Here is a 27,222-nt window from a genome sequence, read left to right as displayed (position 1 = left end):
TATGCTTCACAGTGTCATGGCTGAACAACAAATGATCAGCATACAGCTGACTGGTTATACGCTGTTTCGGCAGGATAGAACAGCGGCGTCTGGTAAGACAAGGGGCGGAGAAATATGCATTTTTGTAAATGGTGCACAACTGGTGCACGATATCTAAGGAAGTCTCCAGGTTTTGCTCGCCTGAGGTAGAGTATCTCATGATAAGCTGTAGACCACAATATCTACCTAGATAGGTTTCCTCTATGTTTTTTGAAGCTGTTTTACATACCACCACAGACTGAGGCTGGCACTAAGACTGCACTCAATTAGATTTATTTAGCTATAAGCTAACAGGAAAACGCTCACCCAGAGGCAGCGCCGGAGACTTTAACTTCTTAGAGATAGGGGGCAGCATTTCCACTTTTTGATAAATAGCGTGCATAATTTCAACTTTCTGCTACTCATGCCAGGAATTTATTATATGCATGTGATTAGTAGGTGTGGATAGAAAACACTCAGTTTCTAAAACTGGTTCAATCATGTCTGTGACAATAACATAACTTATGTAGCAGGCAAAACCCCAAGGAAAAACTGTTCAGAATATATATATTTTTTCCTCTGACAGTTCCCTCAGTTGTCTTTGCCAAGGGAAATTAGATAGCGCCCATTTTACAGTTCCTACGTCTTCCACAGGATGTCAGCAGTCTTTGGAATTAGGTTGAAGTTAATCATTGATGAAACGAAGAAGAGGCACATCCTGGAACAACGTTACACTGTTGAGAGTTACGCAAGAGGGAAAAAGGGGCATGTTTTGTTTACTTTCTCTATCGAATACAGTTTGCCCCGTCTACAATTTGATCGATTATTAACGTTTAAAAATACCTAAAGTTGTATTACAAAAGTAGTTTGAAATAGTTTGTCAAAGTTTATAGGCAACTTTTGAAATGTTTTGTAGTGACGTTGTGTTTTGGGAAGCAGTTTTTTCCGGATCAAACCTGCTTTATAAATGGACATTTTGGGTATACATGGACGGAATTCATCAAAAAAAGGACCAATTGTGATGTTTATGGGACATATTGGAGTGCCAACAAAGAAGCTCATCAAAGGTAATGCTTGTTTTATATTTTATTTCAGCGTTTTGTGTAGGCCGGCTACGCTAATTCTTTTGTTTACAACTCATTCAGGTGGTTCAGGGGGGGTGCATGCTATCAGATAATAGCTTCTCATGCTTTCACCGAAAAGCATTTTTAAAATCTGACATGTTGGCTGGATTCACAACGAGTGTAGCTTTAATTGAGTACCCTGCATGTGTGATTTAATGAAAGTTTGAGTTTTATCGCGTTTTACTTGAATTTGGCGCAATGCATTTCCCGAGGCTATTGACCACTTGCGACGCTAGCGTCTCACTATTCCTAAGAGGGTTTTAATGCAGGAAAACTTAAATCGGTCTTACTAAATTTCTATCAGCTGTTTGGGCTAGGCTGAATACTGCCCCCTTTGGAGGAATTGCATGCCCATAGTAAACAGAAAACAAATCTGTCCAAAATTGCTAATATATGCATATAATTATTGAATAGAAAACACTATAAAGCTTCCAAAACCGTTCAAATTATGTCTGTATGTAAAGCAGAACTCTCAGGGCAGCCATTCTCCCAAACTCTCTCTTATCATCAGGAAAGTTGGGCCAACTTTGACGTCATCGCCCCCACTCTTCCCAACCAGATACGGATCTGGGAACAGTTTCTCTTCAGCGTGATGTCTCCTTTCAATGGGGCATTTCATTGTGAAAATCGCGTGCTCCCTCACCCTTTGGCGGGCTAAAACCTTCGGGGTCATGCGAAAATACATGTACTCTCATGCGCGCGTCGCGTCTGGAGCTCTCTTCCAGGATTCACCAAACGATGTCAGTTTGTCTGTTCCAGCTAATAATTGTTTTGCACGTTTAGAACAACGTAAAGCTTGATTCTGCACTTAGTTTGACCAGTTTAGTCGACATATAATATGTAATTATGACGTTTTGATGCGCATCCCCTAGAATTTTGGCTGCATTTCAGACGGAATTTGTCACGTTTGATAACCCAAAGACACAGACTTGAAAGCCAAACGCAGTTTTGGTAAGTATGACTCCTTCCACAACTTCTGATCGAAGAACATCAAAGGTAAGGGAATATTTATGTGGTAATTTTGTGTTTCTGTGGACTCCAACATAGCGGAGACATATTGCTAATGTCTGAGCGCCGTCTCATATTGTTGCCTAGTGAACGAATTATGTAACTTTAAAAATAAATGTAACACAGCGGTTGCATTAACAAGCAGTGTATCTTTCTAACTATATGTAGAACATGTATATTTAGTCAAAGGTTATGATGTGTATTGCTTGTTATCTGACGTTATCTGGTGGCGCTATCATAATTTCTCCGGACATTTGAGTAGCATTTTCTGAACATGGCGTCATTGTAAACAGAGATTTATGGATATAAATGGCATAATATTGAAAAAAATAAATGTACTGTGTAACATGTCCAATTACTGTCATCTGATGAAGATTTTCAAAAGGTTAGTGAATTATTTTTCTTTTAATCCTGCGTTTGTTGATTGCATCTTTTGTTCAACATGGCTATTCAAATTAGCTGTGTCTTTGGTGGTGGTTTGACATAAATATGTGCTATGTTTTCGCCGTAAAACATTTTAGAAATCTGACTTGCTGGGTAGATGAACAAGGTGTTTATCTTTCATTCGAGCTATTGGACTTGTTAATGTGTGGAGGTTAAATATTTCTAAGAATATTTTTGCATTCTGTGCGCCATCTTTTGAGTTGAGCGTGGGGGGTGTGGCCTAGGGGAACGTGGTAGCGTGAACAAGTTTTTAAATGTGCAACCAGACGGGGAAAACTCTGGACTACCTTTAATCCACACACAGAGACGCATCGAATGCTCGCCCTCCATTTGGCAAATCTGACCATAATTCTATCCTCCCGATTCCTGCTTAAGGGCAAAAATTAAAGTAGGAAGCAATCTCAATCAATAAAGAAGTGGTCAGATGAAGCAGATGCTAAGCTACAGGACTGTTTTGCTATCACAGACTGGAATATGTTCCGCAATTCCTCTGATGGCATTGAGGAGTACACCACATCAGTCATTGGCTTCATCAATAAGTGGATCGATGATGTTGTCCCACCAGTGACTATACATACATACCCCAACCAGAAGCCATGGATTATAGGCAACATCCACACTGAGCTAAAGGATAGAGCTACTACTTTCCAGGACCTGGACTCTAACCCGGAAGCTTGCCCTCCGACAAAATCCTGCTATGCCCTCCGACGAACCATCCAACAGGCAAAGCCTTCAATACAGGACTAAGATCGAATCGTACTACACCGGCTCAGATGCTCGTTGGATGTGGCAGGGCTTGCAAACCATAACAGACTACAAAGGGAAGCACAGCCGAGAGCTGCCCAGTGACACGAGCCTACCAGGAGAGCTAAACTACTTCTATGTGTGCTTCGAGGCAAATAACACTGAAACATGCATGAGAGCACCAGCTGTTCCTGAAAACTGTGTGATCACGTTCTCCACAGCCGACACAGCCGATGTGACCTTTAAACAGGTCTACATTCAGAAGGTCACAGGGCCAGATGGATTACCAGGACGTGTACTGCGAGCATGTGCTGACCAGCTGGCAAGTGTCTTCACTGACAATTTCAACCTCTCCAAGTCTGTAATAGCAACATGTTTTAAGCAGACCACCACAGTCCCTGTGCCCAAGAACCTTCTTAAATGACTACCGACCCATAGCACTCACATCTGTAGCCATGAAGAGCTTTGAAGGGCTGCTCATGGTTCACCCACTCACATTTGCATACCGCCCTAACAGATCCAAAGATGATGCAATCGCTATTGCATTCGACACTGCCCTTTCCCACCTGGAGAAAAAAGAAACACCTATGTGAGAATGCAATTCATTAAACACAGCTCAGTGTTCAACACCATAGCGCCCTTCAAGCTCATCAATACGCTAAGGATAAAATACACCTCCCTCTGCAACTGGATCCTGGGCTTCCTTACAGGCCACCCCCAGGTGGTAAGGGTAGGTAACAAGACATCTACCACGCTGATTCTGAACATGGGGGCCCCTCAGGGGTGCATTCTCAGTCCTTTCCTGTAATCCTTGTTCACTCATGACTGCATGGCCAGGCATCACACCAACACCTTCATTAAGTTTGCTGATGACACAACAGTGGTAGGCCGAGACAGCCAATAGGGAGGACGAGACAGCCAATATGGAGGACGAGACAGCCAATAGGGAGGAGGTCAGAGACCTGGCCATGTGGTGCCAGGACAACAACCTCTCCCTCAACGTGATCAATACAAAGATTATGATTGTGGACTACAGGAAAAAGAGGACTAAGCATGCCCCCATTCTCATCGACAGGGCTGTAGTGGAGCAGGTTGTGAGCTTCAAGTTCCTTGGTGTCCACATCACCAACAAACTAAAATGGTCCAAGCACACCAAGACAGTCGTGAAGAAGGCATGACAAAACCTATTCCTTCTCAGGAGACTGAAAAGATTTGGAAGGGACCCTCAAAAGTTTCTACAGCTTCACCATCTGGTTGCATCACTGCCTGATAATGCAACTGTTCGGCCTCCAATCATCGACTGTTCTCTCTGCTATTGCACAGCAAGCGGTACTGGAGCGCCAAGTCTAGGTCCAAGAGACTTCGAAACAGCTTCTACCCCCAAGAAATACAGTAAGGCTCCTGAATATCTAAACAAATGGCAACCCAGACTATTTGCACCCCCCCCCTTTTACACAGCTGCTACTCTCTGTTGCTATCATCTATGGATAGTCACTTTCATAACTCTACCTATATGTACATATTACCTCAATTAAGTCAATTAACCGGTGCCCACTACATTGACTCTGTACCGGTACCCCCCTGTATTTCGTCTCACTATTGTTATTTTATTACTGCTCTTGAATTACTTGTTACTTTTATTAATTATACATTTTTTTATATCCTCTTAGGGATAGGGCTGTCTACTGCCCCCGCTGGAGTAATTGCGTGCCCATGGTAAACATAATTATTTTTTGTCAAAAGTTGCTAATATATGCAAATAAAAAACATTATTGAATAGAAAACACTCTAAAGCTTTTAAAACCGTTTAAATTGTGTCTCTGTGTAAAGCAGAACTCTCAAAATATGCATTCTCCCAAACTATCTCTTCTCATCAGAAAACTTAGGCCACCTTTGACGTCATCACAGACACCCTCCACAAACAGTTACCGCTCCCAGAACAGTCGCCACGTGTTCAGCGTGATGGGGCTTGTCATTGTGAGAATCGCCCGTGCGAGAGTTTGAGCACACGGTATGCTCCCAGTCAATCAAAAACAGCTGTCACTTTTCTGTGCGCAGTGGTCAAGTCCTCTCTTTCTTCCAAGATCGATTGAACGGTGCCTGTGTTTCTGTTTGTTCTCAAAATTGCTGTACACCTTTATAACATGTTAAAGCTTGATTATGAAGTTATTTTGACAAGTTAACTAGACATATAATATATAATTTCAACGTTTTGGTGCGCAACTACATCAATTTTGCGTAAATTTTGACCGAAATGTGGGTATTTTGAGAACCGAAAGACGTAGACTTGAAAACTAAACGCTGGTTTGGTAAGTATAATCCCTTCCAGGTCATTTGATGGAAGAACAACAAAGGTAAGGGAATATTTAATGTATTAATTTTGGGTTTCTGTCGACTCCAAGATAAAGGAGTCATTATGCTACTGTGGGATCGCCGACTCCATATTATAGTCTAGTGAACACAAAATGTAACGTTAAAATTAAATGTAACAATGCAATTGCATTTAGAAGAAGTGTATCTTGCTATACATATGTAAAACATGCATATTTAGTCAAAGTTTATGATGTGTATTCCTTGTTAGCTGACGTTATCTGCCGGGGCTATCGTCATTTCTCAGGACATTTGGGTAGCATTTTTTGAACGATGCATCATTGTAAACAGAGATTTATGGATATATATAGCATATTATTGAAAAAAATGAATGTACTGTGTAACATGTTATATTACTGTCATCTGATGAAGATTTCAAAAGGTTAGTGAAATGATTTTTCTTTTAATCCTGCGTTTGTTGATTGCATATTTTTTCCTACTTGGCTATGCTAATGAGCTATGTCTGCGGTGGTGGTTTGACATAAATATGTGCTATGTTTTCGCTGTAAAACATTTTAGAAATCTGACTTGCTGGCTAATTAAACAACTTGTTTATCTTTCATTTGAGCTATTTTACTTGTTAATGTGTGGAGGTTAAATATTTTTTGGAATATTTCTTGCGTTCCCTGCGCCACATTCCAGCTGGGGGGGTGGGGGCGCGTGTCCAAATGGGAACTGGTGTCTCTAACAGGATATACTATAAATATATATATATATATATACTGCTCAAAAAAATAAAGGGAACACTTAAACAACACAATGTAACTCCAAGTCAATCACACTTATGTGACATCAAACTGTCCACTAAGGAAGCAACACTGTATGACAATAAATGTCACATGCTGTTGTGCAAATGAAATAGACAACAGGTGGAAATTAAAGACATTTAGCAAGACACCCCCAATAAAGGAGTGGTTCTGCAAGTGGTGACCACAGACCCCTTCTCAGTTCCTATGCTTCCTGGCTGATGTTTTGGTCACTTTTGAATGCTGGTGGTGCTTTCACTCTAGTGAAGACAATGCTAGACCTCATGTGGCTGGAGTGTATCAGCAGTTCCTGCAAGAGGAAGGCATTGATGCTATGGACTGGCCCGCCCGTTCCCCAGACCTGAATCCAATTGAGCACATCTGGGACATCATGTCTCGCTCCATCCACCAATGCCATGTTGCACCACAGACTGTCCAGGAGTTGGTGGATGCTTTAGTCCAGGTCTGGGAGGAGATCCCTCAGGATACCATCCGCCACCTCATCAGGAGCATGCCCAGGCGTTGTAGGGAGGTCATACAGGCACGTGGAGGCTACACACACTACTGAGCCTCATTTTGACTTAATATAATAATAATAATATATGCCATTTAGCAGACACTTTTATCCAAAGCAACTTACAGTCATGTGTGCATACATTCTACGTATGGGTGGTCCCGGGGTTCAAACCCACTAACCTGGCGTTACAAGCGCCATGCTCTACCAACTGAGCTACAGAAGGACTTGTTTTAAGGACATTACATCAAAGTTGGATCAGCCTGTTGTCTGGTTTTCCAATTTAATTTTGAGTGTGACTCCAAATCCAGACCTCCATGGGTTGATAAATTTGATTTCCATTGATCATTTTTGTGTGATTTTGTTGTCAGCACATTCAACTATGTAAAGAAAAAAGTATTTAATAAGAATATTTCATTCATTCAGATCTAGGATGTGTTATCTTTGTGTTATTTTTATGAGCAGTGTATATATTTCAACTGCATTGTTGGTTAGGGGCTTGTAAGTAAGAATTTCACTGTAAGTTTGACACCTGTTGTATTCTGCGCATGTGACTAATAACATTTGATTTGATTCTATGAAACACTCTTCAAGCAATAAGATTTTCAGGGCTCTATTGAATCAGGACTGTTTTAGCCTGCATAGCAGTTATTTTGGTGGTGTCAGAGGTAGAACTACATTAGAGCTGTCAAATCCACAAGTGGATCCTGGCATTATACCTAAAGTGGACATTGCCATTGACTGCACGGAGGCACATTAATAGAAATCAAATAAAAATTCTGGAAACGCCTAGATACTATTCTTATTTACTATCTTCATAGTATGCATTTCTACACTCACAAGTACATTTGTGGAATGCACTCTTCATATACCCTTTGGCAAAGGTATATACTGAAACAGTAAGTATATGCATTATAAACTCATTGAAGTGACTGTTCACTATTTACTTTTCATTCATCCTTTCTTAACGTCTGATTAGTTGTAGGAAAATAACTTTCAGCAGCAATGTCTTTAGTGTGATATTGAAATGGTCAAGGATACAAATCATAGTCCCAGGGTATAGATGTTTATTCTCCCATTATTATCTCACACAGTACAACAAGAGTTCACAGTAACCCCTGCCCTATTACCAGCATACTTGAATGGGAATTATATATGACAATTATTCTGTACTGACCAGGCTTAATGAGACTTTGGAGCAGATGCAGTTGAAATGGGAAAATAATTACTACATATCATCCCGGTTTTATTGTATGTTAAATGTGTCTTTTCGAAATATGATGAAATGTCTTAGAAACCGAGGACAGTTAGAACCACTGTGGAAGGTGGTATCTATCTACTAGGCAAGACAGAGAAGAGAGGGAAAGGCTACTTTGGAAAGATGCCAAAACCCACCCCCTTATTCTCTACCCTTTCTATCCCAGAATGTGTTTTTACTAACATTGAAGTGCAGTGGCTGTTGTTGCCATTTAAGATGAGGGAGGACAATAAAAAAAATATGAGCATAGCCATGTTTCTATTACAGCATATTGGATGACTATCATTCATATTCAATTCACCCAGCTCAGTGTAATGTTGAGGCGTTTAGGCTACTACATGATATTCAAATTTGACCTATACACATCATGAGGTTTCTACCACGTAGACTAAGAATTAAATTGTACAGCGTAGATGCACAGGTCGAGAGAAATTTGAGTAATCAAGGTGACAGACATTGACACATTCCATCTTGCACAAACGTGCCTGCATCTAGCTGATCTTGGGTGTAATCATTAGTCAAACAGTTGTAAATGAGAGTTTTTGATAGACAATTTCAAGTATGTTCATCTCCGTTTCATTCGATTTGCTTCTCCTTCTCACATATACAGTATACGCTCTGCTCCTCCAACCTTTTCTCTTCGCTTGTGAACTTCAGGTCACAACACATCAGCTGTCTGTGGCCATGCGAAAAAACCTTTCCAAGCCAAACCTTCATGTCATAACCACAACACATAGCCTAGATCTTTGTCACCATACAGTACCTTGCAAAATAATTCATCCCCCTTGGCATTTTTCCTATTTTCTTGCTTTACAACCTGTAATTTAAATATATTTGTATTGGATTTCATGTAATGGACATACACAAAATAGTTTGAATTGGTCAAGTAAAATGGAAAAAATAGCTTGTTTCAAAACAATTATACGGAAATATGGCGGGTGCATAAGTATTCACCGCCTTTGCTATGAAGCCCATAAACAAGATCTGGTGAAACCAATTACCTTCAGAAGTTACAGAATTAGTTAGATTCCACACATGTGGACTTTATTTAAGTGTCACATGATCTGTCTCATGATCTTAGTTTATTTACACCTGTTCTAAAAGGCCACACAGTCTACAACACCACTAAACAAGGGGCGCCATGAAGGCAAAGGAGCTCTCCAAACAGGTCAGGGAAACATTTGTGGAGAAGTACAGATCAAGGTTGGGTTATAAAAAAATATCAGACATTCTGAACATCCCACGGAGCAGCATTAAATCCATTATTAAAAAATGGAAAGAATATGGCATCACAATAAAACTGCCAAGAAAGGGCTGCCCACAAAAACTCACAGACCCGGCAAGGAGGGCATTAATCCGAGATGCAACAAAAAGACCAAAGATAACCCTGAAGGAGCTGCAAAGCTCCACAGTCGAGATTGGAGTATCTGTCCATAGGACCACTTTAAGCCGTACACTACACAGAGCTGGGCTTTACGGAAGACTGGTCAGAAAAAAAGCCATTGCTTAAAGAAAAAAATTAGCAAACATGTTTGGTGTTCGCCAAAAGGCATATGGTAGACTCCCCAAACATATGGAAGAAGGTACTCTGTTCAGATGAGACTAAAATATAGCTTTTTGGCCATCAAGGAAATTCTATTTCTGGTGCAAACCCAGCACCTTTCATCACCCTTAGAAAAGCATCATGGTAGCATCATGCTGTGGGCCTGGGAACCTGGTCAGAATTGAAGGAATGATGGATGACATTAAATACAGGGAAATTATTGAGGGTAAACCTGTGTCAGTCTTCCAAAGATTTGAGACTGGGACAGAGGTTCACCTTCCAACAGGACTGTTATGTTCTGTTAATTACTGATGTCCCCTTTAAGGATGAAGCGCCCTTGGTCATGCGCAGTATTGTTCTATGTTATTCTGGTACTAACCTGTTTGAGTAAATGTGAAGCTCCAGTTCAATTGCTTGTATTCAGAGTCTTTCTTATTACATAAATAAGTACTAAGTGTTAAGACACTACAAGGACAATGACCCTAAGCATATTGCTAAAGCAACAATTGAATGGTTTAATGTCTTGGAATAGCCTAGTCAAAGCTCCGACCTCAATCCAATTGAGAATCCGTGCTATGACTTAAAGATTGCTGTACACCAGCGGAACCCATCCAACTTGAAGGAGCTGGATCAGTTTTGCCTTGAAGAATGGACAAAAATCCCAGTGGCTAGATATGCCAAGCTTATAGAGACATACCCCAAGAGACTTGCAGCTGTAATTGCTGAAAAAGGTGGCTCTACAAAGTATTGACTTTGAGGGGATGAATAGTTATGCACGCTCAATTTTTCCGTTTTTTGTCTTATTTCTTGTTTGTTTCACAATAAAAAAGATGTTGCATCTTCAACGTGGTAGGCATGTTGTGTAAATCAAATGATACAAACCCCCCCCAAAAAATGTATTATAATTCCAGGTTGTAAGTCAACAAAAGAGGAAAATTGCCAAAGGGGGTGAACCCTTTCGCACGCCACTCTAGGCTCTAACTAGCAAAGCAAACCACTCTGGGATACAAATAATAATTGCAACTAGGGAGCCAGTCAGCTAACGTTAGCTAGCTAACTAACAGTACACTTTATCTTAAGACATGAAGCTAGCTAGTTAAACATTGAACCTAGTTTGGTAAACAACACGTAAGATCACACAAAGCACATAACTTTAGCTAGGGAGCCAGTCAACTAACACTACCCTAGCTTGAAATGAAACCACGTTCTGTCAAAAGAAATGTGTCATATCTGAAAATGTAGCTAGCTAAAGCTAGATTATTTTACCCATGTAAATCATCATGTATTATGCACGTGTCTCCCTGTCACGGATGCCGTGCCACAGTTGCCCTTAGTTTGGAGGTGTAATCCAGAGACAGGTGTTTTAACCATCTCTTTACCCATCATACTCTACTTCCACTGATTTTAAATCTCGATCCTCCAGAAATTGGAGAGCAACACTTATGCAGCTCCACTACACAATACATAAAAAGCAGCGACACAGACTGACTAGCTCAAATAGACAAAAGTCTTCTATATGGCTGTCCAATCAAACTCCTCTCGGCATGTCCAGCTCACTCATTATCTTAGCCAATCATGGCTAGTGGGAAGGTTGCTGATTTTTCTGTGGCTTAAGCAACAAGGCTCGTAATTTAACAATTGTATTCGTATTTACAGATGACAAACAAGTTTGTATTAAGGCACATGAAAGTTCACATGTTCCAGAAGCCATTTCTGACCAAAAATGCATTTTGATTTAAAAAAACGAAATTAAAATTGCTCTCCTGTTAAGTCATGACTTTTGACATACTCCTAGTTTCCTGATGCGGGTCACAAATATGTGCTCATATGCTTTAAAAGGTTAAACTGTTACTTTGAAATTTTACAGTTTAAATGTATTATTTGAATTTTAAAATCTAAATATCAAAGCAAGGATATGATTATCCTATTTTGTGTATCACAGTTGTCTGTTAAGAGTTTATTTTGCCACAGATAGATGTACAAACGATCATGATTTTCTCTGATTGCCTGACAAAGAAATAACAACAGCACTCATCTGCTATCAAAAGAAGTGCAACCTGAATGTGTAATGCTGTTCCACTTTGTTGTAGCCTTTGGTATGCAACTCCTTTTGATTGACTATTGATAACTTTTCAAGATATCTCTGTAGGTACTGTTTTATGTAACAGTTTGATAATGACAGCTGTCCAATAAAATGTACTCATCGGATCCGGTATTCCCCGCGGCAGATAAACAAGGATTTCTCTTTAGTGCTGGGATGATTTAATTAATAAACGTGAAACAACATTAGGCTTTCATTCAAAAGCCAAGTGCAAGCTACAGTTTCTCCCTCTAAACAATCAGTCTCTTCTCTTCGATTTAAGTGTAGGTTGATCTGTGAAATATTCATTACTCAGTGTTATTCCGCTTCTTGATTTCCCCAGCATCTTCATTTGAGATCATAATCTTAATCTCCATTTCAGGAATGTATTGGTTTTAAGTTTAACTGTCATGTTTGTCATTTATTGTCATGTCTTGTCCCTGTGCTCCCCATGCTATTCGTTTCCCTCTGCTGGTCTTGTTTGGTTCTATCCCTCTCTCTCCCCCTCCCTCTCTCACTCTCTCGCTCTCTCTTCTCTCTGTCGTTCCGTTCCTGCTCCCAGCTGTTCCTATTCCCCTAATCATCATTTAGTCTTCCCACACCTGTTCCCGATCCTTTCCCCTGATTAGAGTCCCTATTTATTCCTTTGTGATCCGTTCCTGTTCCGTCGGTTCCTTGTATTGTATTCACCATGCTGTGATTGCGTTTCGCCCTGTCCTGTCGTGTTTTTGCCGTGATTGTGTATCACCCTGTCCTGTCGTGTTTTGTGCCTTCATCAGATGCTGCGTGTGAGCAGGTGTCTCAGTCGAACGGCCTGCGCCTACCCGGCGACCTGCAGTCTGTGGCCGCTTCTCCAGTTGTTTTCCCCTCTACAAATCTAGAGGATTTCTGTTATTCCGTTTTGGACTTTAATAAACTCTGTTTCTGTTAAGTCGCGTTTGGGTCCTCTTTCACCTGCATGACAGAAAAAGGAATAAATAGGGACTCTAATCAGGGGAAAGGATCGGTAACAGGTGTGGGAAGACTAAATGATGATTAGGGGAATAGGAACAGCTGGGAGCAGGAACGGAACGACAGAGAGAAGAGAGAGCGAGAGAGTGAGAGAGGGAGGGGGAGAGAGAGGGATAGAACCAAACAAGACCAGCAGAGGGAAACGAATAGCATGGGGAGCACAGGGACAAGACATGACAATAAATGACAAACATGACATTAACTGCACTGCGAAGCTGAACTACTCTGTAAAGAAATGAAATAAACAAAAATGTCCAGCATCACAGTCTCTTGTGAATGGTTTACAAAAAGGGAAGTCAATACATTGTGACTTAGTCACACCAAAGTGCAAAAGTGGTCACATTTTTCTATGTAATGCTTGATGGGAAGCTGAAATTGCTAGAGAAACAGCACTTTTTTGTAGTCACTCAATAAGAAGCACAGATTATCAACAATTTCCCATACGCATCACTTGAATAAAAATCATGCCAATCATTATCATATTTACCAAGCATGTTCTATTGCAGGTAGATGTTTAAATGAAATCTATGTTTGTGCATGTACATTGATTGATTAATCAGTTAATTAATCTTATGCTACTCAAATAAAACTAATTTACTAAACTAATCCAATATGTTACTTGGATTTACTACACCATTTTACTACACCATTTACTACACCATCACAAACACCCACCCAGACTGTCCCCTATAGGTTCAGGTTTTGCGGCCGGAGTCCGCACCTTTGGGGGGGTACTGTCACGTTCTGACCTTAGTTCTTTTGTTATTTATTTGTTTTAGTATGGCCAGATCGTGAGTTGGGTGGGTTGTCTATGTTCCTTTTTCTATGTTGTGTTTTGCGTTTGGCCTGGTATGGTTCTCAATCAGAGGCAGGTATCGTTAGTTGTCTCTGATTGAGAATTATACTTAGATAGCCTTTTCCCACTTGTGTTTCGTGGGTGATTATTTTCTGTTATGTGTATGTCGCCTTTCAGAACTGTTTGGTTTCGTTTCTCCTTTGTTATTTTGTTTAGTGTTCTTGGTTTAACCAGAAGGGGACTAGGGTTCCAATTTTGGAACACACACCCCCCCCCCCACGTTCAGCTGGAAGGTGGCGCATGGAGCGCAAAAATATTCCTAAAAATATTTAACCTCCACACATTAACAAGTCCAATAGCTCAAATGAAAGATAAACATATTGTCAATCTACCCAGCAAGTCAGATTTCTAAAATGTTTTACGGCGAAAACATAGCACATATTTATATTAGATCACCACCGAAACAAAAGGCAAGCGGCGGCCATTTTGTCCCAGAAAAAAATAAAATTTTAAAGTAGGATTAAAAAATAAATAATTCACTAACCTTTTGAAAATCTTCATCAGATGACAGTAATATTACATGTTACACAGTACATTTTTTTTTTTCAATAATATGCCATTTATATCCATAAATCTCAGTTGACGACATTTCAAAAAAAATGCTACTCAAATGGCCGGAGAAATGATGATAGCTCCGACAGATAACGTCAGATAACAAGCAATAAACATGACTAAATATACATGTTCTACATATATTTACAAAGATACACTTCTTCTTAATGCAACCGCTGTATTACATTTATTTTTAACGTTACAGACATCGCTCACTGGGCTATACTATGAGTCGGTGCTCAGATATTAGCAGTATGTCTCCTCTACGTTTGGAGTCCACAGAAACCCCAAATAACCACATAAATATTCCCTTACCTTTGATGTTCTTCCATCAGAAGACGTAGAAGGAGTCATACTTACCCAATAAATCGTTTGGTTTCACGTTGTGTGTCCCTGTATTAGCATATGCTAACAGCTTCAGTTGAAATGCGTCAAAAATGACTTCTGGTCCAGCACTCTTGCGCATCAAAACTTCCAATTTACATATTATATGTTGATTAAACTGGTCAAACGATGTGCAAAATCGAGCTTTATGATGTTTTTAGCATGTAGAACAAAGAGCAACGCTAACAGACAAACCGGCTTCAAATGCTGGATCATGGAAAAAGACGTACTCCAAATCGGCCGCGCGCAATAGAGTGCATGTTTTTCAGAGGGACACGAGCAATTTCGCCCACCAAACATGCAGGGCTCGTGGGATTCTCACAATGAACGTGCCATTTGAAAGCAGACATCGCGCTGAACAGATAGAGACTGTTCTTGGATCGGTAGCTGCCTGGGAAGGGTGGGGGCCATGACGTCAAAGTTGACCCAACTTTTCTCTTCACAAGAGAGAGTTTGGGAGAAAGGCTGCCCTGAGAGTTCTGCTTTACATACAGACATAATTTAAACGGTTTTAGAAACTTTAGAGTGTTTTCTATTCAATAATAATTTGTATATGCATATATTAGCAATTTTGGGAAAAAATATTTTCAGTTTACTATGGGTACGCACTTTCTCCAACGGGGGCAGTATAGAGGGGTAGTCTTAAGAGGTTAATAAACATATGATGAACCCTCACCACGCTGCACTTTGGTCCTCACCTCATTCCAAAAACGAACGTGACAAGTTCTTTATTTGTCAGATGAATCATCGGGTTGAAACTACAGAACATTACAAAACAAGCAAACACATACAGTTAATGTTCTAAATATATGTATATATATATATATATATTACATTTCAAAAGAATCGGCCGTCACTCCGGCGCTGCAGGAATCGCCCTTCACTCCGGAGCTGCCGGAGTCTCCCGCCTGTCTGGTGCTTCCGGAATTTCCGTCCATTCGGGACCTGTGGCTAGGGTCCGCAGTCCGAGGTCGGCGGCGAGGGTCGCTGCTCTAAAGAGACCACGGAGTCAGGTTAGGAGGCGTTAGTTGTCTCTGATTGAGAAGTATACTTAGGTAGCCTTTTCCCACTTGTGTTTCGTGGGTGATTATTTTCTATTATGTGTATGTCACCTTTCAGAACTGTTTCGTTTCATTTCGTTTCTCCTTTGTTATTTTCTTTAGTGTTCTCGGTTGAATAAATATATGATGAACAATCACCACTCAATACTCAACTACCGCTGAATAGCATAGTGCTACATTCAATCAATATTACTACAAATATTTATATTCATGAAATCACAAGTGCAATACAGGAAAACACAGCTAGCCTTTTGTTAATCCACCTGTCGAGTCAGATATTGAAATTATGCTTTTCAGCTAAAGCAATCCAAGCGTTTGTGTAAAGTTATCGATCACACGACAAAACATTAAGTACACTTAGCATCAGGAAGCATGGTCACGAAAATCAGAAAAGCAATCGAATTAATCGTCTACCTTTGATGATCTTCGGATGTTTTCACTCACGAGACTCCCAGTTACACAACAAATGTTCCGTTTGTTCCATAAAGAATATTTTTATATCCAGAATACCTCCGTTTGTTTGTCGCATTATGTTCAGAAACTATGTCTGAAGACTGTTGACACCTTGAGGAAGCGATAGGAAACGGAATCTGGTTCATATCCTTTTAAATCCAGCAAAGGGAGGCTAAGGAACATGGAGTTTCCAAAATAGAAGCCACTTCCTGTTTTGATTTTCCTGAGGGTTTCGCCTGCAATATCAGTTCTGTTTTGGAAGTTTGAGAGTGTTTTCTATCCAATACTAATAATAATATGCATATATTAGCAACTGAGACTGCGGAGCTGGCAGTTTATAATGGGCACATTTTCATCCAAGCTTCTCAATACTGCCCCTGCAGCCATAAAAAGGTAAGGTTAAAAGTTATATAATCTACATTACAAAAGTTTTGGGTCACTTAAAAATGTCCTTGTTTGTGAAAGAAAAGCACATTTCTGGTCCATTTAAACAACACCAAATTGATCAGAAATAAAGTTTAGACATTGTTATTTAAAACTTCTTCAGGATTGGTGGGTTCCCTGCGGGACGTTCGAGCTAACATAGGCTAATGCGATTAGAATGGTGTTGTAAGTAACAAGAACTTTTCCAAGGACAGAGACATCGGATATTGGCAGAAAGCTTGAATTCATGTTAATATAACTGCACTGTCACATTTCCAATAGCTATTACAGTGAAAGAGCATGAAATATTATAAATTATAAATATTATATATTAATAAACAAATTAGGCACATTTGGGCAGTCTTGATACAACATTTTGAACAGAAATACAATGGTTCATTGGATCCCACTAAAACTTTGCACATACACTGCTGCCATCTAGTGGTCACTATCTACATTGCACCTGGGCTGGAATACTTTATTATGGCCTTTCTCTTGCATTTCAAAAATGATGGTACACAAAAACTTTTTTTCTTTGTATTATCTTTTACCAGATCTAATGTGTTCTGATCTTCTACATTCCTTTCACATCTCCACAAATGTAAAAGTTTCCTTTCAAATGGTACCACTAAAATACATATCCTTGCTTCAGGGCCTGAGCTACAGGCAGTTAGATTTGGGTTTAAAAAAAGTGCCAGTCCTTTTTGGATGCTGGCCGTCTAGGCAGAGTTTCAAAGAAAAGTCAATATCTCAGACTGGCCAATAAAAATAAAATATTAAGATGGGCAGAAGGCCAGCATCCCTGAGTCACCTCTTCTCTGGTGACATTGAAATGGGTGTCTTGCGGGTACTATTTAATGAAGCTGCCTGTTGAGGACTCCAGTTGCATGGCCAGTTGCATGGCCTCCAGTTTTATTGCTTCTATAATCAGAACAACCGTTTTCAGGTTATGCAAACATAATTGCATGATCAATTAGCCTTTAAAAATGATAAACTTGGATTAGCTATCACAAAGTATCATTGGAACACAAAAGTGGTGGTTTCTGATAATGGGCCCCTGTACGCCTATGTAGATATTCCATTAAAATCAGCCGTTTCCAGCTACAATAGTCATTACAACATTAGCAGTGTCTACACTGTATTTTTTATAAATTTGATGTTATTTTAAGACAAAAATAATAATTTGCTTTCAAAAACAAGGATATTTCTAAGTGACCCCAAACTTTTAAATGGTAGTGTGTATATGTATACAGTATATATAGAATGTCTTACCGAGCCTTTCCATAAGTCCACGCAAGTTTCTTCAACTGTCTTCTGACTGTGATTAGAACGATGTTGATGTGACGTGATGCCAGCAGATTCCAGATGGCCTTTGCTGATCTCTCATCTTCATTCATCAGTGAGTTGATGGCTTGAATAGTCTCGCTGGAAATGGAATACAATGTACAAATGTGCAGCATACAGTAAAGACAATTATTTTTTACATTATATGACCTACTTTACAGTATTGTCGCCTACTGTACCAACTCATTTTCCTGGGCTTTCGTGTTCAGCGTAACACAGGCATCTGATGATAATGTTTGCAAATAGCACTGTCCGTGACCAAATTCCCCAAGTCTGCCATTTAAAAAAAAATGTCTCCAGTAGATTTTCCGTTCCTCCTGAAAGCCCTAATCTGCTCACTTAAATGAATAGAGATCCTGTCTCACCCCATGTTCATGAATGGCCTTTTTCTCATTCACTTTAAGTTATAAAGAAACAAAATATTCTCCAAAATATTGTTATTTTTTAAAACAAAGAAGTTATTATTATTATTAATTTAGAATGATATAAAAGCCCCTTAGATATTCTCACAGATCAGATTTGCCATAACTAAAAATGCCCCTTGTATATTAATTTAGAATCCTCTGTGACTTTCATACAATAATTAGATTTAGAGGATTGGCATTCAAATTTTTTTCAATATAGTGTATTTAATATATTTATTATTTTTATTTAAAAAGCATATTGAAGTTAGAAGCAATTGAATTTGAATCAATAGCCTAGCTGCTGTGGTCAACTATTTCAGCACCATTTCGCACTGCTCTGAAACAAGCATGGGGACTGGTCTTTATAAATCAATTTTTTTTTTTTTTTTCACTGAATCTCCATTTGGGTATTTGTTAGACTACAATTAGGGTGTGGAAATGTTATGCTCTTAGTACTGTAGCCTACACCCAACCGTCACATTGTACAGTGCCATATTTCCTTTTCCATCCCAATGGAAACTCTGAGGGTTTAGTTTTTCGTTTTTCTTGGAATAGAAACACAATAATGTTAATACAATTAATTTAGCCATATGTTATGTTCTTCCAAAAAAAATGTTTTAAATTCTCTAGTACAGCCTATATTGAAGGCCATCAAATGTATGATGCAACTTTTAAAGGAAGAACCACTGTACCACAACAATATCATGTGACCGCATTAAGTGTCCGCCACATAAATATATGGCGCATGCATCTGTTTAGGTACTGCACATGTGCACCTCACTCAGGTTACATTGCCTTAACTTATGCATATAATACTATGTGATAAGTGCATGTGTAACAGTATATCAAGTATGCTAATGTACTGGTGTGAAGGTATTTGGGCAGTGGTGTAAAGTACTTAACTAAAAATACTTTAAAGTACTACTTAAGTAGTGTTTTGTGGTATCTGTAAATTACTTCACTATTTATATTTTTGGTCAACTTTTACTTCACTACATTCGTAAAGAAAATAATGTACTTTTTACTCCATACATTTTCCTTGACACTCAAAAGTACTCGTTACATTTTGACAGGAAAATTGTCCAATTCACACATTTATCAAGAGAACATCCCTAGTCATCCCTACTGCCTCTGATCTGGCAGACTGACTAAACACAAATGCTTTATTTGTAAATTATAGTAGTTAGTTTCCTTCCTTTTCCGAGAATGTGTTAATTAGTGCATAAATCCACTCACACCACCACCAACAACAAAACCGGCAGTCACAAAACAGTGTAGACCAGGATTGCTTTCTTGTTGCATCAGGTTTATTTTTGTATGTCTGTCTTTATTTATTAATTAATGTATTCTCTCTAATCCCACTTCACGTAGAATATAAAGGACTCATCCGGTACCGCTCACCAAAGATCCATGTCGCTCTTGACACGTCGGTGCCTTAACCAAACAGACCTCTCAATGCCACACTGAATCAGATGAGGCTGGTGGGAGGAGCTATTGGAAGACGGGTTCATTGTAATCGCTGGAATGGAATAAATGAAACGGTATCAAACATATCAAACAGGGAAACCACATGTTTTACTCCGTTCCATTAATTCCATTCCAGCCGTTACAATGAGCATGTTCTCCTATAGCTCCACCCACCAGCCTCCTCTGCACTGTATGTGTGTTTTTTTGTGTTTGTGTGTGTGCACATGTGTATGTGCATGTATTTGTGTGCCTGTACGCATGTTTCTATAATGTCAAGAAGCCTAGTTAAGCCCTATATTTTGACAAACACATCCCCTGTCCATTGGAATGTGATGTATAAATGTGTATACCACAAGGAAATAATTACATTGCTTACACTTTAATGACTAATTACAGGAGTCTTGCATGGCCATTGACATTTAAAGAAGGTATGCTAAGGATATTAGGGCTAATTAGAGTTAATCAAATGCTATCCATCTTATATCAGGCTGAATATGACAGGTTGTTGTGCATGAGCAGTGAAACAATCAGTGAACCACTACAATAAATTATTAATAATAGCCTGTAGGTTTAATCTGCGAAGGTCCTTGAGGGAAAGGATATTGGCACTCCTTCTCTCTCTCTCTCTCGCTCTCTCTCTCGAACACCATTAATGTGTGGTACCACCTGCATACTTTCATCACAGTATGAGTGTGTATCAGTTGCCAATGGCTGCTCTCAGTCCCCCTCTCCAGGGGGATCAGGGATCTCAGGTCAGAAAGACTCCTACATGAACCTGCCAACCGTGGGTTGCATCCCAATAATCTATCCTTCCTTTTCAAGTATGCATTTGTTAACTACTACCTGGGGCGGCAGGCATTGGGTTAGTAACCGAAAGGTTGCTGGATCAAATCCCCAAGCTGACAAGTGCAAAAATCTGTCGTTCTGCCCCTGATCAAGGCAGTTAACCCACTGTTCCCCGGTAGGTCGTCACTGTACATAAGAATGTGTTCTTAACTGACTTGCCTAGTTAAATAAAGGTTAAAGAAAAAATACAAGAAAAATAATATTCCCCATACGTTTATAAGCATTGGATACCAATGCTTTGAGAGAGAGGAGAGATTGTTTGGACAAAATTACAATGTGAGTGTATCAGCGATACCCAACTGAAAGAGAGGTGTTTGTGGTTTTGAATATGGGCTTATACAGTATATAGCTCTGTTATAAAGTCTTCCCCTATGCCTAACGTTTACCAAACTTGGTACTGGGAACCCCAAGCGTTGCAAGTTTTCTTTTTTGCTCTAGCACTACACAGTTGATTAAAATAATAAACGTATCACTTGGCTTTTATCATTTTAATCAGCTAGTGCTAAGGCAAAAACCTAAATGTGCACCACTTGTGGTCCCCAGCACCGAGTTTGGGAAGCGCTACTGTTTGCTGTTGTACCCAGCTCTCTAGACATTCTATGATAAACTTGCTTTGCTCATGTAAAGAAATCCATGTCCTTGCCATGGAGCACTAAATCCTTGAATCCATCATCTTCCATAGTGTAGTTAAGGTCCTTCAATAATGTCATAGTCTTTCACTAAAACATTCTGTGGATTGTGGTGTGTAGGTATAGGCATATAAGAACAAATGTATGTGTTTGTGTGTGTGCACAGCACATTTGCAAGTGTTAAAATGCTGGTGTTGAGGTAAAAAAAGTGTTGTGAGTGTTATATCTGAGTGTTGATTCTAATGAGGTTAACACCATTGCGAATGAAATTGACACCACTTGCGGTAAATAAATTAATTGTTATTTGAATCACAGTGGAATCAATACCATGTGGTTTGGTTGTTCCTCGACTGTGTTGAAGATGTGGATGGGGTCTCTTTATCATATTTCCCTACGTGCTTTGTTGCAGGTTGATTCTTAGAATATATTGTTTTGTTATGTGTGTTTCTGAATGCACATTGATTGATTCATTGATCTTAAACTATGCAAAAATTAATTATTTACATTTTTCTAAATTAATCCAATCTGTAAGGGCTCACATGTATTGCACCCGTTACTGAGATGGTTGGTCTAGCTATTCTGATTAGCCACAAATATACTACCCACATTGTGAAAGAACCAACACTCTTGGGTTGTTAGTTTCGCAACACTTTTTGAAATGTGTTAATTTAGGTGGGAATATCACTCACCAATTCTGCATGCATATCTTCTGGTGTACTTTAGGAAATGCAGTGGCCATTACTGAAGCCCAAATTAAAGTTGTATTTTGGGTGTGGTTTAAGATGATCTACCAATCAAACTCTATGTGTGGGCTAAAGCCTGTGCTGACCTTGTGTTTAGCCAACCTAATAGCAGCAAGCATAGCTTGCGGATAGCTACAGCTGGCTAGCCTATACAGTGGGGCAAAAAAGTATTTAGTCAGCCACCAATTGTGCAAGTTCTCCCACTTAATAAGATGAGAGAGGCCTGTAATTTTGTCATAGGTACACTTCAACTATGACAGACAAAATGAGAAAAAAATCCAGAAAATCACATTGTAGGATTTTTTATGAATTTATTTGCAAATTATGGTGGAAAATAAGTATTTTGTCACCTACAAACAAGCAAGACTTCTGGCTCTCACAGACCTGTAACTTCTTCTTTAAGAAGCTCCACTGTCCTCCACTCGTTACCTGTATTAATGGCACCTGTTTGAACTTGTTATCAGTATAAAAGACACCTGTCCACAACCTCAAACAGTCACACTCCAAACTCCACTATGGCCAAGACCAAAGAGCTGTCAAAGGACACCAGAAACAAGATTGTAGACCTGCATCAGGCTGGGAAGACTGAATCTGCAATAGGTAAGCAGCTTGGTTTGAAGAAATCAACTGTGGGAGCAATTATTAGGAAATGGAAGACATACAAGACCACTGATAATCTCCCTTGATCTGGGGCTCCATGCAAGATCTCACCCCGTGGGGTCAAAATGATCACAAGAACAGTGAGCAAAAATCCCAGAACCACATGGGGGGACCTAGTGAATGACCTGCAGAGAGCTGGGACCAAAGTAACAAAGTATACCATCAGTAACACACTACGCCGCCAGAGACTCAAATCCTGTAGTGCCAGACGTGTCCCCCTGCTTAAACCAGTACATGTCCAGGCCCGTCTGAAGTTTGCTAGAGAGCATTTGGATGATCCAGAAGAAGATTGGGAGAATGTCATATGGTCAGATGAAACCAAAATATAACCTTTTGGTAAAAACTCAACTCGTCGTGTTTGGAGGACAAGAATGCTGAGTTGCATCCAAAGAACACCATACCTACTGTGAAGCACGAGAGTGGAAACATCATGCTTTGGGGCTGTTTTTCTGCAAAGGGACCAGGATGACTGATCAGTGTAAAGGAAAGAATTAATGGGGCCATGTATCGTGAGATTTTGAGTGAAAACCTCCTTCCAGCAGCAAGGGCATTGAAGATGAAACGTGGCTGGGTCTTTCGGCATGACAATGATCCCAAACACACCACCCGGGCAACGAAGGAGTGGCTTCGTAAGAAGCATTTCAAGGTCCTGGAGTGGCCTAGCCAGTCTCCAGATCTCAACCCCATAGAAAATCTTTGGAGGGAGTTGAAAGTCTGTGTTGCCCAGCAACAGCCCCAAAACATCACTTCTCTAGAGGAGATCTGCATGGAGGAATGGGCCAAAATACCAGCAACAGTGTGTGAAAACCTTGTGAAGACTTACAGAAAACGTTTGACCTCTGTCATTGTCAACAAAGGGTATATAACAAAGTATTGAGATAAACTTTTATTATTGACCAAATACTTATTTTCCACCATAATTTGCAAATAAATTCATGAAAAATCCTTCAATGTGATTTTTCTCATTTTGTCTGTCATAGTTGAAGTGTACCTATGATGAAAATTACAGGCCTCTCTCATCTTTTTAAGTGGGCGAACTTGCACAATTGGTGGCTGACTAAATACTTCCCCCCCCCACTGTATATATATATACAGTACCACTCAAAACTTTAGTACCACTCACACCTACTCATTCCAGGATTTTTCTTTATTTTATCTTTTTTCTACATTGCAGAATAATAGTGAAGAAATCAAAACTATGAAATAACACGTGGAATTACGTAGGAACCAAAAAAGTGTTAAACAAATCACAATACATTTATTCAAAGTAGCCACCCTTTGCCTTGATGATAGCTTTGCACACTCTTGGCATTCTCTCAACCAGCTTCATGAGGAATGGTTTTCCAACAGTCTTGAATATATAGGCATCCTGCCTATGTGATAATATGAAGCACATATTCAGATTACCTTCACAATTAAGAACAAGTTTGTAAAGGAAAAAATTGTCCTGCCTTAGTTTTCAAAATCCCCACAATGACACCCTTCATGTCGAGTCCATTTAACTCCTGAAAGTCAATTTTTTGCTCAAAGCCATGAGCGGGCCTGTGGTTGTGACGTTTAACCTCCTTCTAAGGCTGTTCTGAAGACTCCAGCTGTACTCTCTATTTTTTTTATTTGGAGTATTAACTATAACCTGGATATTCTCTCTATGAACCTTGCTACCACCAAATGCGCCTTGGTTCATGCATGATTATTATTATTATTATTTTTTTATTTTACGTCCGAGGCATAGGATGTTAATTTACTGGGCATTCCACCCACTCTTTTGCTAGTTTAATCCCTCCAGTCGTTTCTAAACCCAAGCTTCCTAACTTTTTGCATGTTGTACAGCCCAACTTTGAATTCTGCATGACAAGCCAAGGGTTATACAGTATGTTTGCTTGTTCCTGAATTGCAAATTACACCTGGTCCTAGCATTTTGTCAGTGGATGCACTGCCCCGCTCTCCCCCAGCTCCCCATCTCCCACTGAGTCTGACTCTCTAGTAGGCCTACTAGGTAGTGGAGGTGCAGTTGGTGATGCTGAATTGGCGGGTTAGCAGCGCTGCAAGCTAAAGCATCACCATCAGGAACAGTTTGCCCCTCACTCCCCTCCTCAGGCAATGACAGTTATCTGGCTCGTTCTGGGTTCGATTCACCATCTTTCTCTGGATTTTAGGACATGAAAAATGTCATTAAACTCCATTGCCTTTTCTTATCCATTTTTTATATGGCTTCCCACAATTCAAATTCAATAGGTAGACAGCTAACCCTAGGCTGTGACATAATTAAGTCTGGACCTCTTCACTAGCTGAACACCACTACCAAGACCTGGCATCACTGCTCTAGATGAGATCTGCATGGAGGAATGGGCCAAAATGCCATCAACAGTGTGTGAAAACCTTGTGAAGACTTACAGAAAATGTTTGACCTCTGCCATTGCCAACAAAGGGTATATAACAAAGTATTGAGATACACTTTTGTTATTGACCAAATACTTATTTTCCACCATAATTTGCAAATAAATTCATAAAAATCCTACAATGTGATCTTCAGGAGAAAAACAAATTCTAATTTTGTCTGTCATTGTTGAAGTGTACCTATGATGAAAATTACAGGCCTCTCTCATCTTAAGTGTGCGAACTTGCACAATTGGTGGCTGACTAAACATTTTTGCCCCACTATATATCTAGCTGATATTTCTCTGTCAAATAAGTTATGCCAAGATAGCAAGAAGAATGTGTTTCCTGAGAAACTCGTACTAAAACACCACGCTACAAAAGTAGCTTGCAACTTTAATTGTTATCATGTCATGTAAAGACGTTACTGTGGAGATGATATCAGCAACTGCAAGTTGAATGCCTGGTCTTCAGTCTTCAGCTGTCAACACAATATTCTATAACTGGTTAGTTTTGTCTCGTCTCATCTCTCCTTTTGCCCACTGTTAGATCTTTCCTGGGAGAAAAGTCCCAGAACGAATATCCCTACAGGTAAGCTACATGTGAACATGGAACAAACATGGCCAGCTTGAGTGTAGATACATTTATCAACTACAAATCAATGGGCGTGTTTGTGTTAACAAAGACAAAACATTTTCTGCTGTAAATAGGCTATCATATTGATTTGCTTATGAAGGCAGAATGCCAACACTTTACCTAGCAAATTAAAATAAGTTGTGTGTAGAGTACAACCACAGATAGAACAAGGAGCATAACAATTGCTGGTACAACTTCAGCTATACCAGAACTAGCATGGCATTATATTCTATTTCTATGGTCTATTCTAAGGGTTTGGCTGTCTAGCCACACACTGACATGCACAGCTCTTTGGGTAAGGTTCTGTCTGTCTAACCACATACTGACATGAACAGCTCTCTGGGTGAAGTTCTGTCTTTAAGTCTCCAGTGGATGATGAAGTCCCTTCCATCTATGCAATGTATTACCAGTTTTGGATAGGTGCAGTCGGGTGGCAGGAGAGGTGGAGTGTATGACACTCCATCCTGGATATGTCAGAGTTTTCCTCAACCCATTGGTCCAGCAGCCAGAGTGCAATACATACAGGCAGATGTCAAATGCAGGAAGATTTCACTCTTCTCATACTACTCTTTAGCTACTGACCAAGCTACCTTCAGGAGGAAGCTTTGAATCGGTCAGTAGCCTACAAAGCAATATGAGAAGAGTGCAATCACTGTATCTATGTAGATATTCTAAACAAAGTGTTTTGATAACTTTCAAGTGTAACAGTTCCATGTAGAATAAACCATCCTTCACATAATACTGTAGAAGCAGTGTTCTGCTGATATAGTAATATGCAAATATTACACTTGTGTTTCATCTTCTATTGTCATTCACAGCTGATACAGATACTGTACCCATCAGCATTTTTTGTGGGGGTACATGTTAGTCGTCATCCCTTTGTACATTGTCCCATATAAGACAGTTCCCTGACATGTTTGAAGAATACACAGGGTCCCACCCGTACCATTCAATTCAATAATAACTAAAGGTGATGAAAAGTAATAGATGCGTCTTGTATAATTTCATGTTGTTCATCTGTATCAACCTGTCATTTATCAGGGGACTCCATGACAAACACAGGAGGTTGCTGGCGCCTTAATTTGGGAGGACAGGCTTGTGGTAATGACTGGAGCGAAAATAGTGCAACGGTATGAAATACATCAAACATGGCTTCCATGTGTTTGATGCCATTCAATTGACTCCGTTCCAGCCATTATTGTGAGCCGACCTGACCTCAGCAGCATCCTGTGATGACAAACAATATCTCCTGTCCTCCATCTGTAGAAAAACAAGGTAGAGTTGATACACACAGTGCTGATTACATTATCAATGGTTGTTAGGTGAATTCCAGGAAAGACAAGTGATAAACAGACAAGTGACCTATGAGCTGATCAAATGTGACCATCCTGAAGTGGGACTGGTGCCAGGCCACGTTCTGCCTCAGCCTTCTGCTCCTGATATGGTAGGGGGGTTCCAAATGACACTACTGAACAACATATCCACCAGGATTTGTAAGAGCCTGTAAATTAAATAAATTATAGTCACT

Source organism: Oncorhynchus gorbuscha, linkage group LG12 (assembly GCF_021184085.1).
Source record: "Oncorhynchus gorbuscha isolate QuinsamMale2020 ecotype Even-year linkage group LG12, OgorEven_v1.0, whole genome shotgun sequence".
NCBI classification, from domain to species: Eukaryota; Metazoa; Chordata; class Actinopteri; order Salmoniformes; family Salmonidae; genus Oncorhynchus; species Oncorhynchus gorbuscha.
Note: the sequence above shows the minus strand (reverse complement) of the source record.